Source organism: Ursus americanus, chromosome 4, assembly GCF_024610735.1.
Source record: "Ursus americanus isolate L20-20 chromosome 4, mUrsAme1.1.p, whole genome shotgun sequence".
NCBI classification, from domain to species: Eukaryota; Metazoa; Chordata; class Mammalia; order Carnivora; family Ursidae; genus Ursus; species Ursus americanus.
The window spans coordinates 15,214,756-15,234,523 of NC_142130.1; the positions used below are offsets into that span (position 1 = coordinate 15,214,756).

A 19,768-nucleotide genomic window follows, 5' to 3' on the forward strand; every position below is an offset into this window, starting at 1 on the left:
CTACCAGTTCTCACTTGCAAGAAGTCACCTCTACGTTGATTTGTCAGACCAAATGAACCAACCAATGTTATCTACCAGCAAAACATACATGAGTCATCTAGAAGAAAATGCAGGAAGGGCAAACGAGATTAGATGAAATAAGGCAACCAGCTATTCATGAAAGTTATGACCCAAAAACGGGAACGAACCAAGTAGAGGAGCACCAAATTAGAAAACATACCTACATTCAAGAAGTGAGTGTCTAAGGATACAGAAGATTAAGTTATCTACTTAAACAAAAAGTACTTTCCGGCAGACAAGCAGACAAAGGGTAACACAAAACCTTCTAAGATAAATTCTCTGTTCTTCTCATTTCATAATACCTTGCCTGTTTTAACAACATTCAAAGAAAAGTGAAAATAATAATCTTGGTAACTTTTTAAATCTGTTGATGAGAGGCACCTGGGTGGCTTCTTGGGTTAAGTATACGACTCTTGCTTGATATGGGCTCAGGTCATGATCTCAAGGTTGTGGGATCGAGCCTGTGTGGGGCTCCGCACATGAAGACTGCTTAAGATTCTCCCTCTCCCTTTGCCCCTCCCCACCCAGTGTGTGAGACATACAGTTTCAAAAAAAAAATTTGTTCATGAATTTTAAAACTTTTATTTACAAATACAAATTATTTATTAAAGTATCACTGAAAGACTGTGCCAAGCACTGTACCAGATGCTAATGATAAAGATGGGTGAAACACAACTGTCCTCAAAGATGGCCCTGCCTAGTGAGATAGGAGCCAACGATTGAATCAAGGAGAGGTCTGTGCTAGAAACAGATGATTAGTGGTCACAGGCCAGCATGTCAATTTATTTATTTATTTATTTAATAAAATTATCCACATTTTTTTTAAAGATTTTATTTATTTAACAGAGAGAGACAGCCAGCAAGAGAGGGAACACAAGCAGGGGGAGTGGGAGAGGAAGAAGCAGGCTCCCAGCAGAGGAGCCTGATGTGGGGCTCGATCCCACAACGCCGGGATCACGCCCTGAGCCAAGGCCAGATGCTCAACGACTGAACCACCCAGGCGCCCCCAGCATGTCAATTTAAGACTGTCATAGAAAGAAGCTTAATCTTCAATCAGATGGTGTAACTTCATTCAGCCAACATGCTGTGGTATGTCAGTTTTTAAACTGTATAAAACAATCTATCCAAATTTCTTTAATGAAACATAAGAAACTGAGTATGATGGTTATTTTTTTGTTAATACTTAGGGTTCTCTATTTTTTTTAAGATTTTATTTATTTATTGAGGGAGAGAGAGCACGTGCATGCTCGTAGAAGCAGGGGGAGGGGCAGGGGGAGAGGGACAAGCAGACTCCTCTCCAAGCGAGGAGCCGGACACAGGGCTCGATTCCAGGACCCTGAGATGCTAGTGGCCACCCAGGCACGCCAATAACTGTTCTTTATAAGCAGCATTCAGAGTTCTTAATCCAGAGCTGTTTGCAGATTAACCCTCAAAAAAATTCTTATATTCCTTTTTATTAGCAAACAAATTTCCTTATCCTCTATATCTTACTTTGAATGCACACTTTATAAAACTGGAGGATTAGAACTTCAGAATCCTAATAGAGTCTCAGAATACTACCTAAAGAAATTACCACCAATAAATGTGCTATCTTCTATCATTCAAAATGAAAATTTGTTTCTAATTTTGATTACTGATTCTAAATCCATAAAGCTTAGAGAATTGTAATTTGACACTACTTTAAAACAGTATTTTCTAAACTCAGCAAATAAAATCATTATCACTTGTAAAATGATAAAATCAAATTAGAAGTTTATAAAAGCGTGTTTTTAAATGAAAAATTATAGAAAATGTGTGCCAGCTATTAAAGCAACTTACTGCAATATTTTTGCACATATACATATTCTGTTATGTCATATATATGAAAGTCCAAGTCAAAGTTTGCATAACAAGTCATAAGTGTATTTGAAATAACTGATCCATATAAGTAGCATCCTCTGGAGAGCCAGAGAACAGTGTGTGATCAAAGAGAAAACTTTTTTAAGATAGTAATATTTTTTCTTGAAATATCAAGATATGACCAAACTCAATATAAAATATTCTGTAAAACATATGTATTCGAGACAAACACAGTACACGTTCTCATTTTAAGTCTTACTTTTATTGAAGTAATCTCTACACCCAACATGGAGCCCGAACTCACAACCCAGAGATCAAGAGTCACATGCTCCTCCAACTGAGCCAGCCAGGTGTCCCCACATTCTCATTTTAGAGAATTAGAGCAACAAAAGCTCAGTCACCAAATGCAGTCGTAGCCCTCTGAGCTGGGAATTCTAGCCATCAGTGTTCTGCAGTTGCCACAGGAAGCCATGACAAGTTTACAGAAGGAGTGTCACTTTTCTGCCTCTCTCTACAGCTGTTGCTGCTGCAGCTAACAGAGCCACCAACTAGCAGGGAGCGTTTACTGGGTGCTTCCTATGTGCTGAGCACTGGGATAACTGCTTTACATGTATTCACATTTTAATCCTCACAACTGCTCTATAAGGAAAGCATTAATTACTCTTTATTTCCATTTTTCACAATGGAAACCAAATGGAATGATTACATCATTTTCCAAAGCCATACAACTAATAGGTAGGGGTGACAGGCCAGGTATGCCAGGCTCCAGAGTGTGAGCTTCTCACCACAGTGACATACTACAGTAAGAGTTAATTACCTAAGGTCAGACACACACCCTACCTAGCCCTCTTATCACTCAAGAGAGAGGCAATACTCGCAGGGAAGCAGGTCACACGGAAGCAGAATTAAATGTACAGAAACAGGTGCCACCTTTCTCTTGAGATTTTCCAGCTTAATTTGAAAACGATAAGCACAACTAGAAGGCAAAACCTTTTACAGTAAACAGCTAATGAACAATTACAAGTACCACCAACTGCCAGCTAAAATGGAATCAGAATCAGATTTATATGTCCCCTTTGTGTCAACAATACATACGTCTAAATTCACAAGTCATGGCAGGATCCGTGAAGTATCAGAATCTACAGTCCCACAAATCCCATTATACCAAAGACTATCGCAATTATTAAAAATCAACTACTCAATTATAAGAAACACAATTCTCACCAGATTTCCAAACCCTTGGAAAAACACCTCTGAAATCGGATAACACCTATATACTTCTGTACAACCAATATCTCCTTCTAATATTTGCACTGAATAAATTCCTAATTATCAACCTTGGATGTGACTTGAAAATCACATCACTATTACTAAATACTTCAACTGGTCTGATGACCCAATCATGAAACAGAACTAACAGCTTTTAATCACTCAGTGGCTCTAATTTTGCCAACAAATCTGAGAAATAAAAATAAGTGTTTGCAGAAATATACACAATTCCAGCTCCTTAAAAACTGTCTGAAAAGCATGGGAAGAATTATGTTTTCTCTCTTCTTTTGACTTTCCAAATTGAAAGAAAGATTAAGAATTCCTAACTAGATGCCGTGATTTTTCATAATCAATACTTTTTTAAAAATGGTATTACTAGCATTGCAAGATTCAAACAGTTCAAAAGATTATACGTCAAAATAAGTTTCTCCCGCATCTGACCACATGACCGCCCCATCCCAACCCCACTCCCTAAAATCACTGTTAGTAGTCTCCTGTGTATCTTTCTGGAGTCACCCTGAGCATATAAAACTCAAACTCTCTCCAATCATGTCTGTGTCCTCCTTTCTATTATTCTCCCGTTTTGTAAGCTAAAATGGCAGACTACATCTTCTGCCTTTGCTTTTTTTGTTTTTAAATATATCTTTGAGAAAATCCTATAAAGACTAACAAGAAAGTCATAAACATCGATTCCAAACAAATCTTCAAGGAAAAATTCACACAAAACATCTCTCACCAAATGTTAAAACTGGTGACCTTTGCTAGCAGGACATAAGGAAGCCCAAGGTCAAAGTAGTAACCCCACCCCCCCATGCGAGCATGTTAGTTTTTACACAGAATAGGAAGACTATTTCCCTGACACAGTAACAGACTGCACTCCTGACCCCAGTCTATGATCTCACAAATGTACATTTCTTACTAATGAAGACAGAGAAAGGTAATTTAAAGAAAACTCATCACTTTAGTGGGAGAAAATTTAAGTACACAGTATATCACATTTTTATATAAAAAGGTACCAAAGAACACTACTATAACTACAAATACCATCTAAAAATTCACTCATGTATGATAAATTCTATCCCATAAAAGAACAATTATACAGGGAAAAAAAAAGACATTAAGGAAATTCATTCATTATCTACTTCCATTACCTTATTTCAGAAACCCAAAGTAGATGACCCAATTGCCTTATGCTGAGTTAATAACATCTGATAGCCGAAAAATAGAAATGGAACAAAATTAGTATACATTCTACCCAATTAGCCTGTTCAAATTAAGGGACAAGCATAAAACACCTCTCACTAACCCATAAACTGTATTCTATTAGCAGCTGAAGGTAACTAGCAAAATATACCATTACTATAATTTCTCCAGAGGTGTTTGCTTATGCTAATGCCAAATGCTCTCTATTACTCTATGTAAGACTATAGATTTTTAGCTTTTAAATACTCTAAGCAAATTTTCCATGTAGATCTCCCTCGAAAAAATTACATAAAACTAAATGACAGAATCTCAGAATTTTAATACAGGAATTGACTATTTACGTATTGCTTGAATGAATGAGCTAACTTTACCTAATACTTCACATGACCCTTCTTAGTATGCATTTCTAGAAACTAAATGACTTACCCACGTAACTATGGCTTTGCAAAAGATGATAAAAATTCATTTGCTTAATACTGAATCCATGTTAAAATGCTACCCACCATTCAAGTAGATGCACAGTAACAACACAAAAGCAAACATCCACTTAACTGATTATCTCATTACAATGTCCTATCACACAGTGTGCTGAAAAGGACACAATGAAAAAAAAAGAAAGAAAAGCACTGATACCACCTTTGATCTCGGACAAAATAAAGAAGATATCAAGAAGTACATGGATTTCTAGTTCCTAAAAAGTAAAAATTCTTCACTGCTTTTGTTTTAAGGTAATTAAAAATTTTAAACATCTCACTGGAAAAAAAAGTTTGAGTCCAGAGTACAATTTCATATAAAGAATTATTATTCTATTAAGATACTGGAATGACTATCTCTGACCCGTGCTTTCCATGCTCTTCTGTTTCTACCTCCTGAAAGAAATGTATAAACGTTTAAGAGGAAAACAGGTGGCAAACTCCCCAGTTTAAACATTCAATACCTATTCTTCCTCATTTACTCTTCAAATTATTCACTTCACATAAATCTTTTTCTTAAACTGGATATTCTTTCTATGTTTACTGAAATTTAATTGTTGATCTTTCAACATGACCTTTACAGTTTGATTGTATTAATTCTAAGTTAAGAATCTAAGCTCTCAGAAAGCAGGAACCAACAATCAACCATTTTGTTTGATGCAAACAAAACCATGCTGAAAAATTCATACTTTAGAACTCCAAATATTAAAAATTTCCAAAGGATGTAATACCAAATTAGTCGCTTTAGAATAAATGACCCACGTTGTGTAGAAGTGGTATGGCACAGCCTTACCATAAAACCTACTGAAGAGGGATGGTTATGATGACTTTCTTCTGGTAAATTAAACCCGCTTACACTATATAACAGATAAACTCTATCTTGACTGTTAATACCTTCACAGTACTGACTTAAATGAGACTCCAATGTGGTCAGAATGCTGTCAAACAAAGCTAAACACGCCATCTTACTTAGGCACACTACAGAGAAAATAATGAGCAAAAAAGCCAAAGAGATTAAAAAAAATAAAGTCCAAGATCTTAAGTTTCATTATAACAAATATAACCAAATAAAGCCAACTTAGTGTGACAGGATTCCCAACCAGACTAGGTTCTTCACCAATGTCATGGCTACAGTTCCAGGATTAAGAGGACAAAACTATCAATTTCCATTTCATTCTACATTTTGATAAAGTTTTTTTTTATAAAGTTTCTTCTTTTGTCAACACTGGCAACGTCAAAACTCCAATTAAGCAGTAAGTGCTACCATAGTACACCTAAACCTTGAAGGCCTAGAACTTCTGCCACAGCAGCAACAGTGGTACAGGACCCACCACTGCTTATTTTAACATGGGCCTCGGAGAAACAATCCACTCTAACACACAGATGGTACGGTACAAAAATCACAAATTCTGCTAATACCATAAGAAAAAAAGTCCTTTCCTTCAAGAAATATGTAGTTGGGGCTATGGATGGGACACAAACCCATGAAACAAGGAGTAATTATGGAGTTTGTGATATTCCTTAAACAAAATGGAATCTCAGTGAACTATCCTGACTCAAGATGGCCAGAAAAAGCTTCAGCGAAGAAGCAGGACTGAAACTATACTATAAAAAGGGCAAAAGGAAGGAACAGCATGAGCGAAAGCAGAGGAGTAATGAGTATGGCAAAACTGCAGTCTCTGATAGGCAGGCCAGAATCACAGTTGGGGAAGAGAAGAAAATAGAGCTGAACAGGTAGAATAGAGCCTTAAAAGCCCCACTGAAGCTTATGAACTCTATCCAGTTGGCAAAGCAAAGCCATTATGGGTTCTCCAGCAAAGGAACTGACGTGATGAAACCAATACTTTAAATAAATTACACTGCCAAGAAGTACAGAAGATAGAATGGCTGCTTAGAGCAACCCACTAGAAAATTAATGTAATAACTGAGACCTAAAACCATTCATTCAGTCTCTCATTCATTCACAGCGAAGACCGTAAACTGCTAGTTAGGAACACTGGCCTAAAAATCAGACACTTTGGGCCTAAATCCCTCTGTGCATTCCTTTCTACCTAAGCCTAGGTTTCCTTGCTCTTAAAACCTGGGTATCAGCCACTCAGATTGTCAAAGTCCTTGTCAAAGCAGCTGTGCAGTCCTGACACACAAATTATATTAGTAGTTAACATTACTGCTGAATTAAAAATGGCAAAAAAAAAAGGGGGGGGGAGTGAAAATAAGACAAGGCTTACAGACACTTCAGAGCAACAGAACTTCCAAACAGAACTGACTTGACAGCAGCTGAAAATACAGAACAAGAACACAGATGAAAGGTCAAGCCTGGAGAAAACAATAACCTACTTCAAGTCATCACTCCAATCTAAAAAGGAGATCCTAGGTATACGGATGGATCTAGCCCTGCAAAACAAAATTCCTTTATTTAAAGAGTTGGAAAATGTTCCAAATGGTGCAACATTCAAGAAGTCCAAGCCCAAGTGACAAAAGAACAGCAATAAAAGTCACCCAAAAGACCCAGCACTGTGCCTACACAATGTAACTGGATATTGTTCCTACTTGGTGTTAAAATCCGATCTAATTCTTCAAGGTAAGCCTTCAATTACAACTTCAGGAGTAAATACATTAAGCTAAGTTTATTTCAAACATTTTACTCAGGAAATAAAACTGCCAAATGTTTTCTAGACATGTCCGCACTAAAATAAATAACAAGCACATAAAATGTAATACAAAGCAGCAAACTTCAAATCCAAAGCCATCATCATCATCCTAAACAGCCTACTTTTCCATGATGCTTGTACGTCAAGCACTATTCTCAGCACCTTACACATACAATTCTCTCAATCTTCTCAACTTTATGAAGCTGACTATCCCCATTACCCATAAGGGGAAACTGAGATAAAGAGGGAGTTACTCTCGCAATGTTGGATAGCTAGTAAGGAACAGAGCCTGAGTTTGAACCCAGGCAGTTTGCCTCAAGGACCCCTGATGGACCACTATGCTACACGAAAAGCCTTCATGAGATGTTCTTACACAAGTTTTCAGGAATACGTACCCTGAAGGATAGTTAGGCATACTCTTGTTTGCTTTTCCTTCTTAACTGTAGGCATAAAACCATATTTTCGTATTTCTGCTGGCAGTACTTGGGAGAGGCTACTTCAGGGCTGTCAGTCTTAAGATAGGAAATACAGCAGTTTACAAGAGACTGCACCTTATTAAATGGTTCCAGAGAGTTAATGTTTGAGTCCTAGGAATTCCACTTATCCATGCAATTACTTGACCCAGTTAGTGGAGATGCCCAACTACAGAATTATAAATTTGATTCAAAACACTAATTTTTTGCAAGGACACGGACAGACAAAACTGACAAGACAGCTGGAAAAATCTGGCACAGCTACAGTCATCTAGAAAGAGCACAGACTAGGGTTCAGACAGACCTAGATTTGAACCCTAACGCATCACTTGATTGCTCTGTGGCCTTGGACAAGTGAACTAACTTTGCACCTCTCTGTTCCATCATCTGCAGAGTCCAGTACTCCCTACTTCATAGGATTAGCCTGAAGTATAAATGACATAGAAAGCACCTCACACCTTTCCTAGAGCATAACCCAACTGCAGTCCCTTTGCTCTGGCTCTTGGTAACAGGGTAATTGATTGTACTCTTCTGTAGTCTAATCCCATAGGTGGTGTACAGTAAACCTCTCCAGCATCAGTTCTCTCACACAGTTGGTTTTTTTTTTAACTCAAGTTTCTGCTGGTGTTAGAACAGGAGATACCACCATGGTGGTCTCCAAACTGGACCACAGTCTTACTAAACAGCCTTTAGCCCTAACCCTTCTATACTATGGGGATGTATAAATGTCTCAATGTTACTAATTTCTTTTTTTCCATTTTAGTGACTTATATTGTAAATGTTATTTATGAAAGGAGTCAAATTCACATGCATGAGAAAAATACAGTCCTGGATAGTCCCAGTATTTCTGGCATCTCTCTCCCCTGACTTACTGTCATTCACATTCCTCTTTTATATAAAAAACACAGGAATTGAATAAACCCAACAAATTATTTCTACTAACTTCATCAAAGTGCATTAAGTCAAAAATTCTTTGTAGTAATACTGTTGGAATAATCCGTGCAAGTAGAATTCCTTTGTCAGCTACTCATTTTACAAGGTTGTACTTATACCTCATTGCTATATATGAACAGATGTATTTATTCAACAGGTTGCTGTTTCAAAGGTCCATTAGTCATATCTCTTTTTATCAGTAACCCCTATATTTATACTAAGCTTTTGCCCTTTCTGCTTATTAGCTTGAAAGGCTCCCAGAAAATAGTTACTTCTTATTCTCTTGCTAGGCACATATCAAGGTAATCATGATAAACCTTCATTAGATGTTGATAACACAAGTAACAAAAAAATTCCTGGACCCATGTAAAAAGTTATTAAAATGTTTCTCACTTCTTTGAGGCAACCAATGCAAAAATACAAGGTCCACAAGGGGCCACACCATTTACCACATGTGTCTCCCGTATTAATAACCAAAGTTGGTATATGAGAAGAAAAGCATCTTATAAACTGATGGCTATCCTTGCAACAATTTTTAAGCCATTAACAAGTCCATTAAATAACTTTTGTAACAGTAAGAAAAACTTTTTCCATGTATTGTTTTAATACTCCAGAGAGTGCAGTATTTTGCCCTATAGGTCTGAATCTACACAACAGCAAAAAAAAAATAATAATAATAATAGTTATTTGTGGATTTAATAGTTGCGGTTACATACATCACACAATGCATTATAGAAAACTGGGGGAAAAAATCATATCCCAAACGGGCAGGAAAACACGATTTCAGAGCAAAAAGTATAAACACACATCACATGCCTAACCACTCTCAGGCATATTTTCTTTCCGCCACACTTCCTCCACAGGTAAATGATAACTATGTCTAGAACCCTCAATGATGATCTCTGAAGCTTGCTTGCCATGAACTCCCATGCTACAATACAACAGACACAGTTTTCATGGAGACAAAGCTCCCCTATCTCCCTAGACTATAAACTTATGAAAATGGTGAGAACATACAGTCCCAGGAAATAAGGATTACTAAAATACACCAATGTAGCACAGGTCTTATTTAACAAAAATGAAAATGAACAGCACTGGGAAAGCCAAAAAGTCACTTGCTGTATCTTCAATGTGTAACCAGGATATTTTTTTATAATTTGCTTTAGTAAGCAGATGAAAACACCACCAGGGCCTTATATTATCCAATCTGATAAAGGAGTCTTTAGGAAAAAAGGAGGAGGCAAATGATTACTTAATTACATGGGGGGGGAGGAGATAGGCAATTCAGACTAAAAATAACCCATCATTTCACCCACATTTTATTAACAAGCTCGTTTAGAACAGCATAGGGTTCTTGTTTGGAAAACAAGAAAACCAATAGTAAACTTCCCTAAGTCGACTGTAAATGACATAGGTACTAAAACTCCTCGCCTTAGTGTCTACACAGTCCAAGATTTTAAGTATTAAGTAAACTTCAGACATTGAAAAAAAATCTAATTTTTAACTAGGTTCCAACACTTGTCATTTGTAATCACCAAATTATTTTAGAGAATGTTATTAGGTAACCTAGTAAAAGGAGCATTCTTTTAAGAGCCGTTACAACCCACATTTCACATGAAACACACCATTTTCACAACCTAAATTTAATCTCGGTTGCCACTGCAAAGTGATGCCTCTTTCAGCAAATTAGGAACTTCCAAAAATACTGAACATGTTAACACATGCATGGTTTCCCTCGAGCTGCCATTTAAGATTAATAATTTCACTTGAATAAAACTCTGCTTCTGTTCAAAAAAATGACATCGGTTGCAAAGAGGAAGTTACCGAGAAACCACCCTCACAACGTGGCCTTTACACTGTCAGAAAATAATGTGACTTTGTGCCACCCAAAACTTACCAGGAAGCTGGCAATAACTTTGCCAATTCTACACTTCTGAACCCAACTTCAAAGAGGCTCTAGCAAATACCTCCTTAAGACGATAAAAGGCACTAAGTTACAAATAAACACGTCCCGGAGTGCGGCCCCGCGGCTGAGCGCCCCTCCCCCGCCGGCGCCCCCGCCCCGGACGCGCGGCCCCAACAGCCGCCCGCAGCCCCCAGCACGCCGGCCCGGGTCGCCGCGCCTGCACCGGGGACGCGCCTGGGGAGGGAAGCAGATTTCCATTGCTAACAGAATAACATGCACCGAAAAGATCCCTCTCCTCTGCTAAAAATAGGCTATAAAAGAGTCGGCCTCATGATGGCTCCTTGATTCAATTTGCTGCAAATTCTTTCCTGAAAGCCTCCCCCCACATACACACACACAAAAAGGGGGTGTAAATGCACGAAGGGTGGAAGCGGGGGAGAAGGCCGAGGTGCACATTTTCGGGGACAACAACATAATAAGGGTGAGGATCCCCGAGATCAGGAAAGGGTAGGGGGTGGGCAGGCACGTGAGCATTTCAAAGAAGCCTGAGAGAGGAAAAAGGGGGGATGGGGCACCCTAAATGCCTTCCCTGCCTTCCCCTCCCCCACCAAAACCCCAGCTCCCCAAAGGGCCAAGTTGAAAAATGCATGTTCCACTTGCGCCCATCCCCCCCGCGGCCCGGCGCCCCCCGGGCCGCCTCCGCCCGCGCCCCCCGCCCCGGCCCACGGCCACCCCCACCCCGGGGTCCGGCCCCCAGCGCTTACCTGGAAACGGTGGCCTCCGACGCCTCTCCCCCCCTCCCGGGAATGGAGGCACAAGGAAATTCCCCTCCTCGCCGCCGCCGCCGCCGCCGCCTCCAACCACCCCCAAAATAACCCCTCCGGGGGGTGAGAGGCAATTATAACCCCGGCGAGCTGAGGGCGCGGGGGATGGGCGCCGGGCGGGCGGGGGCGGGGAGCGCGGCGCGGGTCCCCAGGTGGCGAGCGGAGGTGCTCCCGCCGCGGGGGGAGGGGCGGGGGCGCACGCGGCCGGCGGCGGGGGGAGGCGGCGCGCGGGGGAAGGGCGCGAGCGGGGAGAGGAATTGAGGCAGAAGGTAAAAGCTGTTACTAAGGGAAAGAGCCAAACGGTTCGGAGCAGCCAACGGCTCAGACACTCAACACTGGGGAGAGAGGAATGGGGACCAGCCAGGCACAAATGAGCTCGCGAGGCCCGCGGCGGCGGCGGCCGCGCAGCAAAACAAACCCGAGCGGCCTGCGCCGGGCGGGCGCGCGGGGGAGGGGCCGGCGGGGGAGGGGCGCCGCGGACGGGGTGGGGGGGGCGGGGGAGGCGGCGGCGGCGCGGCGGGGGCCTCCGCCGGCCTCGCTCCTCTCGCTCCCGCCCGCCCCGGCGGCGCTGGGGGCTGGAACTGTGCGGCGCAGTCTTTTAAAAATAAAGACCCGCAGGCGCTGCGAGGCGCCGCTGGGGCACTAGCCGCCCCGCCCCCACTGCCGCGCGCTGCCGGGTGCGGGGCGGCTTGGGTGTTGGCCGCGCGGCCCAAGGCCGGGTGGGGGCGGGGAGGCTTGCGCCGCAGCCAGCGTGGAAATGCAGGTTAACTTTCCCGGGGAGGCCCGCCAGGCTCCCGCGTGTTAGGGGGCAAGCCTGTCCCCATGGGCACCCCGGCTGCGCCGCGTGGCCGGCTGGGCACGCCACGCGGTGGGCATGTGCAGGGGAGCGCGACGCAGGCATCATATGGACATTTGTTTGTGAAAAGATGTGCACACACCTTTGTGTGCATAAATACATATGTTTCTCGGAAGCATACCTGGAAAGGGGCTTTATCTGTAATAAGCGATTTTCAAAATGTAATCCAGAGCACGGGATCTGTAGAGAAAACACGCACACAAGAAAAGGTTTTTGATACTAAACACAAAGCTGTAATTGAAGTGTTTATGCCCAAATGTACTGTGAATCAAACATATGGTGGTATTTATCGTCTGGTGGGTCTGTTTGAAAGGTTTGGTCGATCAGTTCTCATTTCACAAAAATAAAATAATGTAACTAAATGTTTACTAAATATATACCTCTACGGCAGCATTGACAGTAGAAGTTTATCCACTTTGTGTACTTTCTGCATGTGTGTACCACATCAAAGCAGTTTATAAAGTATAACTCAGATGAGTGATAATGGGACATGATTGAGGAAAGGAGTGCAGCAGGTTGTTTTTAAAAAGGGAGGTGCCTCAGTTTTTAAAACATATGTGTTAATCTTTCTAAGGCCCTCAGAAAGCAGGGGTTGGAGGTCTTAGACCTTTGCATAAGCCTAGGACCTTTTTAAGATTTGACCTCAAAGAAACTTTTTTGTTGTTTTGTTTTGTTTCTCAGTTATTGCCCTCTTCAAAATAAAATAGTATTTTTTGCAGCCTCTTTAGGTGAGGGGTTCTGTTTTCATACTTTCGTCACAATATTTTTAAAAGGTGTATTCGTTATTTTAAAACAGTCTTTTTTCTCGATATCAAAGACCTAAATTTTCACACCGAAGAGAAAAAAAGTTCATTCCAAGTAACTTTCACACATGTGGACTCCTGGTGGCCTAAAACGCTCACTGATTAGACAGTCACTTTTTTTGGCCAATGTCAAAGGTTCTTTCCCCTTGAGCCCTTGCTTGGGGTAGGGTGGGAGGGTGGGTTGGGGGAAAGCAGCCAGAGGCTTTTCCTGACGTTGTGGGGGGGGGGGCGGGGCACAGAGGAAAGGGAGAGAGATTGGAAACTCCCTCCCAACCACCAGAAAGAGAGTTCAAAGCATCACCATGGTTTGTCCTTAAAGCTGTTTTCATATATGAAAGAGAGAATGTTAGATTAAACAGTGTCACCTGATGGGAATTTAGATAACTGAAGGTTTCCAAAACACTGTGTTGAGTACAGGGAAACAGCACAAAGAAAGCAAGGTTTGCATTTCAGTAAGATTCTAAGCTGAGGATTATTTACTGCAGAACCAGCACCTTGGCAAAGACTATTTCAGAAGTGATGAGTATAGTATCTTTTTTTTTAAGCTTTGATTAATGACACATGTATTTCACTAAACATAATCCTCTCTTCGATAAGTAAACTCAGTACAATTAGGGTTCATTATCTGAGCCACCCAATGAAACAAATGTATAGTCCTAGCTTGTTTTCGAAGTGTCACTTTGTGCCACCCTGCCTGGGTCTTCTCTAGGCAATAGCTACTATAAAGTCAAACCACTCTTCCAGGGAATGAAACCTCACAACTACACTGATTCCTAATAGTCATCTCCATACCAGGAGCCTCAGGCTTATCCTCCCTGAAAATGACCTCTACATTTCTTCCGTAGGGGAGGGCCCACCTTCCTTCAGGTAAAAGGGTCCACATCTTCCAGCCGGAAATTCTTTTTTTGTTAAGTTTATCTTTTTTTTTTTTTTTTTTTTTAGTAATCGCTACACCCAACGTGGGGCTTGTACTCAAAATCCCTTGATCAAGAGTCACACCCTCTTCCCAGAATGAGCCAGCTAGCCGCCCCCCTAGCCTGAAATTCTTACACCCTCCACCAAGCTGCCTTCTTTCCTAATGAAGTTATTATCACAGTAATACTAATCCATGTTTGTTTACACCTTTGTAGTTTACAAGGTATTTCCGTGCATAAATTACTCATATAAATATCATAATAAAAATCACCAAAAGTGAGACCTGTGCCATAAACTGGTTCCAGTAAAGTACACCTCTTCTGCCATGCTAACAAAGCTTTACTTGAAGTACCTTTGGACAAAAAAAAAAAGTGCTAAATGGGAAAAGCCTTGATTCCCCTCGGGAAGAAGTTTTATATGAGACCATATTTTGATCACTTTGAATTACATCCTGGAACCTATCTGAAATGACAGGGTGGCCTCAACATGAAATGTTCAGATAAGTGAGCCACCATAAAAAAGGTCACATGTATTGTCACCCCACCCTCTAATCACTCCAACATACCCAGTACACATGACCAGAGGTCTCACCAAAATTCAAGCAAGAACCAGGCACAAGAGCGAGGCACAGAGAGAGAAGTAACTATTGTTACTAATTTTCAGTGCTTTGTTCTAATCTTAAAGCTCTCCTTGTGCTTTGAATATAAATGTTAATATGTTTCTAGAAAGGAGAAATTACAGTTACTAAGAAATTTTAAAGCAAAGAGGCACATTATTAAGAAAGTTCCCTTGAACTCTTTAGCTAATTACTCAACAAAGAGAAACCTCATACCAGTAACTGTTACCAGAAGTTACATATATATTATAAAATGACTAAACAAATCTTGACTTGTTTTATTTCAGTAATATCACAGCATAGCGGGCGAGGTATGGCAAGATAGCCTAACCTTTGCTACTTTCCTTACCCAGGAAATAGAACATTTTTAAATTAAGGTGGTTTAATCCCAAGCCTACAAGATCTCTTTACTATATATGTTTTTAAAGCCACCATTTATTAAGTTGTTTACATTAGTTGATCTATGTAATTAAAGTGTTCAAAACAAACTTAATAGCATGAAAAAGATTTTTGATACCAAAAATATTATCCTGGCAACTATAACTCTTTATATTCTTACTCACCCAGGAACTCAGTGGCTTTCTGTCTGTAGCATTTACCCCCAAGCATCTTGCTGATACCCTGTGATATGTTTCTGTTTCATTTTGACTCAGTTTGTGAAATTCTTTGTCTGTGGTTCTTCCAGCTATCAGCTTTTGCCATCCGGACTGATGCACATCTCAGCCACACATCTCAAGATCTCAGCATACACACTCCTTTTCTCCATCTGTGCTTAGCATGCAACTTGTGACCTCTCCTCGTCAGTGTGAACCTTGTCACAGTTTTCCATGACTCTGTGACCTGATTTCATTACAACAATGAACTTTACTTGGGAGTCTTCATTTAAATTACAAAAGCAACACACAACCCTCTTACAAGTATTTATGCCTCTCAGATAATGGAAATAGCAGGTTGTATCCTGCCTTTGTGATTCAGTCAGAATAGAAACCCAGCCACACACAGAGCACGTTGCCATAGCCATCCCTTGCTTATACTGACCACCCTTGTGCTTCTTCAGGGCAGCACTCAACAAGACCCTGCATCATGTCGCTGGTTTTGCTATTTTCATTCATTCAACAAACATTCATTGAATGTTGAGTGTGCCAGACACTGTTCCAGAAGCTATTTACAATGAAGCAAACACAGCTTCTACCCTCATGGAATGTACATGCCAGTCCTGAGTCTGGTAAGGGACGGAAGGACAGACAGCTGTCCCAAAAACATGTCTGTAACAGGCTATAGTTTGACTTCTCTAACAAAGGTAATATAAAAATGGCTGAAGCATGATGAAGGTTTCTTCTCTTTTGTGGCCCTTCAAATGTAAGCATTCCAGAGCTGATAAGATATCAAGGATCCAGATAGCTCTGCCAACTCCACACACATCTTCTACCTGCTGACCTAAGAATACTTCCCCAGCTCCTGCCATCACATTCAGATTCCAGGCACTGGGCCAGAAAAAAAAGGAGAAATAGAGGACGAATGCCTCCCCTTCAGGGCTTGTCCTAGCAGTCGCACTTCCTACTTCCACTCATACCCCATTAGCCAGAACTGGGCACATGACCATACCTAGCTGCCAACAAGTCAGGTAAATGACAGCTACTGAGCCTCAGTACAATATGGTGGGGAGAGAGTTGGGAATGTATGTTCTTTTAGACAGGGCTTTTAGAGAAGGCTTCTCAGTTAAGGTGACATGTGATCAGAAAACTTAATGACCGGGGAGCAGAGGAATGGGCTGGGGGGTAGGGGCGCAAATATCAGCAGAAGGAGTATGCCAGGTAGAGGGAATATCAAATACAAAGGAACAGAAGCAAAATCAAGGGTGCTATATTCCTGGTATAAAAATGATGCCAGTTGACTGGCATGAAGTAAGCCAAGGAGTAGCAGGAAAATGAGCCAGGGGTCCGATGTGAAGGGCCTTTTTCTTCTTGTGAGATTGGAAAGCCACTGGAAGGTTTTGAGCAGAAAAGAGACTTGATCCCGCTTCTGTTTTAAAAAGACTACTTGACTAGGCAGAAGATCAACTGCAACTGTGCAACAGTGGAAAGGGGACATTAGTTAGGGGCCAGTGCAGAAATCCCAGTGGGGGGATGGTAGCATGGGTGATGGTGGCAGGAGTGGACCAGAAAAAGCTAAACTCTGTGTACATGTTAAACAAGAGAATCCAGATGTATTTTGTGGCATGTCAGAGAGACAGAAGAGTTAAAGGTGATTCCAAGATTTTAGACCAAACAAGTGGAAGAATGGGATTGCCATTTACTGGGATGGAAAAGGCTGGGAGAAGGGAAAGCTTATGAGAAAAATCCAGAGGTTTATTTTGGAGTTTGATGTGGCTATCAGACATCCGGTGAAAATGTTGACTAGGCAGCTAGATATACAAATCTGGTGTTCAGAAGAGGTATCAGAGCTGGAAATATAATCTGGGGAGTTGTCAGTAATGATATTTGAAATCATAGGTGGAGATACCATTGACTAGAGGATGAGTGTCGGTAAAGAGAAGTTCTCTATTCCCTTCAACTGGCTCCTGCCCCAAATGTTTTCTCTTATCATCAATGCTGCTCTGCTCTCAATGGGGTCAGAAGCCCAAACATTTTATCGTAGATGGATGTAAAGTGGCATTCTCTCTGCACAAGGGTGTTGATGGACACCGTAGATGATATTAATTGGTACCATTTATTTAGCTTGTTGCCACGCACTTGCATATTTTTTGTTTCTCACTTTCTTAAAAACCAGAAACAGTAAATACCATTATCTCAGTTTGATACATAAGGAAATCAAAGTAATGAGACCAAAGAGCTTACCTAACATCACGCTACAATGGCAAAATAAGGATTTGAACTCAAGGCTATCTGATTTCAGCGTCTGTTGTTCCACGGAGTGAAACTAAGCAGTGAAGCCCAGAAAGTGCAAGTGTTCACTGAAAGGCCCTTCAGTGAGTGAGAAGAACAGAGAAATGCAAAGTGGGAAAAAGGAGAAACTACTGGAGGGGAGGAACCATGTCTTATCACATTTATATGACCCACCATTTCCTAGGTCAGAATCTCAGAAAATGTTTATTGAATACAGATGTGGTTGTAATCAATCAATTGGATTCACTCTTTGATACCCTTAGTGTATCTACTGATTTCACAGGAAAGATTTCTGTCCCACTTACTCCCTACCTCTCATCACCGTCACCCCTGCCACCACAGGGCAATTTGGGTCTGGAATGTTCTTGAAGATAAGTTTTGTGGGCGAAGAAGATAATATACAGTAATGCAATTTCATTTATTACAATTTGAAAACCTGCTTTTCCTTTAAACTTTGAATTTCAAGTTGTATATCTAACTCTCCTTCTAAGGAAATGTTTACAATCTGGTTAATTAAATTCCCTTGAATTATTAAACTGCATTTATACATTTAATGTATTCAATTTTCTTTTTAAAATATTACAGTGCTCAACAAAGAATCACAAGTAGTTAAGTAATGCTTATAAATATGATAAACTAATTATAAAATATGATGAATCTTAAGTTCTCTTGACCATTGCAAAAATGTTTACAGATTTAATAAAATTCTTATATCTTTTCACTTGAAATCACTAACCTAAATCAATTACAGATCCATGTAGATGTTTTGAACTGGCATCACAAGAACAACCTGTTAGGCATTCTAAAATGTCAAATTATCTTAAACATTACAAATGTTTAAAATACCAAATACAAATATGCAGAAATTATTTCCAAACATTAAATAAAAATAATAGCGCGGTGCCTGCATGGCTCAGTCGGTTAAACACCTGACTCTTGATTTCAGCCCAGCTCATGATCTCAGGGTGGTAAGAGAGAGCTCTGCGTTGGGCTCAGCACTCAGCGTTGGGGGTGTGGGGGGAAGCCTGCCTGAGATTCTCCCCCTCTGCCCTTCCCCCAACTCACGCACATGCATGCCCATGTTCCCACTCTCTCTAAAACAAATCTTTAAAAATAAAAATAATAGTATTATGATTTGACTTTATCTCTTTACTCGATGCTTTCCTGAAGCTAAAAGAAACTGACGCAATACGAAAACAATGCTAGTGGCCCAGGTGAGTTGGGATGCCTTTCCAGTGGGCTGAGTGGCTTATTGTCCTGAGAGGTTCTGGCTGGCGATGCAGTCATCAGGGCCGTATTTCTCACAGCTGATGAGACGTGCTGAACCCTCCTTAATGACAGCCAGTGGGAACTCCACGTTCTTGCTTAAATGGGTGGCCTTGTCATTGTTCATATCCACAGATTCTGGCTGCACTTACTTCTTCCAAATGATTGGAATCTGTACCCCCAGGGTAGATTGCCGACACACATAGCTGGAGTTAAACGATGTATCTATTAGTTCATGTTATTCCAAATTGTTTTCATTCTTTTTTCTTTTCTGGAAGGACTATAATTCTTATAGAAATTAACTTTGCACACTCTCATGTCTGTGACTGACTCTGCAGTTCTAACCACACACACACACACACACACACACACACACACACACACACACCTTATTATAGCCATTAGAAAGTAAGCCAACTTCGCTTTAGGAGAAGAATGCCCCAACTACCCTTTGAGAGGTACAGCCTTTTTTTTTTCTTTTTAAAAAATAGATCCTTATCATATCCTTACGTCAAGATTTCTCAAACTTGTTCCACTCATCATGGGCACACAGCCTTTGCTTTTGGGAGTAAAAGTTTCCAATATTAAGGAAGTTTGGGAAATCTCACATGTTAAATCCATTTCCTAGAGATTTGCAATGTTCATTAGCATATTAAAGACTGAGATACCTTGCAATATGAAAATCTTGTAAACTCAATGATTTTCTCTCTCTCTCTCTCTTTTTTTTTTTCCTAATTAAGCTCCACACCCAGCATGGAGCCCAGTGAGGGGCTTGAACTCACCACCGACCCTGAGA

At 40.8% G+C, this 19,768-nt stretch overlaps 1 protein-coding gene across 6 annotated transcripts in view; it reads right to left on the bottom strand.

The window, feature by feature from the left end:
• The window catches only part of TBL1XR1 (TBL1X/Y related 1), a 167,620-nt gene extending 155,649 nt beyond the window's left edge, over positions 1 to 11,971 (bottom strand). For 2 of the 6 annotated variants that reach the window (XM_087861413.1, XM_087861410.1), the window contains exon 1: positions 11,572 to 11,694. The gene's annotated coding sequence lies outside the window, so the exon portion shown is untranslated. Of the gene's footprint in view, positions 1 to 10,798; positions 10,936 to 11,571 lie in introns of those variants that run through there. The other 4 variants (XM_045788684.2, XM_045788675.2, XM_087861412.1 and 1 more) reach the window with 4 other exon arrangements.
• Positions 11,972 to 19,768: the final 7,797 nt, after the last annotated feature.